The sequence below is a fragment of the Triticum urartu genome, chromosome 7 (assembly GCF_003073215.2).
Source record: "Triticum urartu cultivar G1812 chromosome 7, Tu2.1, whole genome shotgun sequence".
Classification (NCBI taxonomy): domain Eukaryota; kingdom Viridiplantae; phylum Streptophyta; class Magnoliopsida; order Poales; family Poaceae; genus Triticum; species Triticum urartu.
In genome coordinates, this window is record NC_053028.1 from 211,102,654 (window position 1) to 211,103,380 (window position 727).

Consider the following 727-nt stretch of genomic DNA (forward strand, 5'->3'; position numbering starts at 1 on the left):
CTAGTAATGGCGCACTCTTCCCTGGTGCGCCATTAGTATTTTTGGAAAAATAAAAAAAATTGTTACTAATGGCGCACCGTGTGTCTGGTGCGCCATTAGTGTCTACCACACTAATGGCGCACCAACTCATGGTGCGCCATTACTATATAGTAGTGGCGCACCACATGTCTAGTGCGCCATTAGTGGCCATATCATCTATAGCCCTTTTCCTAGTAGTGAGGACGACATCGTCTCTCACATCTTGGCCAGACTCGAAGAAGACTTCAATCCGGTGGTGTCCGCCATGTGCTCCCGGGTGGAGCCGGTCACCGCCACCGAGCTGTTCTCGCAACTGCTCAGCTTCGAGACGAGGCTGAGTCTTCGAGGTGGAGGGTCGCAGTCCTCCGCCAACGCTGCTACCCGAGGCTGCAAACCTGGCGGCGGCGGTGGTGACCGCGGCCACAAACAAGGCAACATTGGTGGTGACCGCGACGGGCGCGGCTACTCGAGACTAGGAGGGCGCGGCGGCGTGATACGTCTCCGTCGTATCTATAATTTTTGATTCTTTCATGCCAATATTATACAACTTTCATATACTTTTGGCAACTTTTTATACTATTTTTGGGACTAACATATTGATCCAGTGCCCAGTGCCAGTTCCTATTTGTTGCATGTTTTTTGTTTCGCAGAAAATCCATATCAAACGGAGTCCAAACGGGATAAAAACTGACGGAGTTTCTTTTGGAAT

General features: G+C 50.2%; 1 pseudogene; it reads left to right on the forward strand.

Annotated features, from left to right (window-relative positions):
• The first annotated feature begins 206 nt into the window (after positions 1-206).
• LOC125526158 lies at positions 207-347 on the forward strand (annotated as a pseudogene).
• Positions 348-727: the final 380 nt, after the last annotated feature.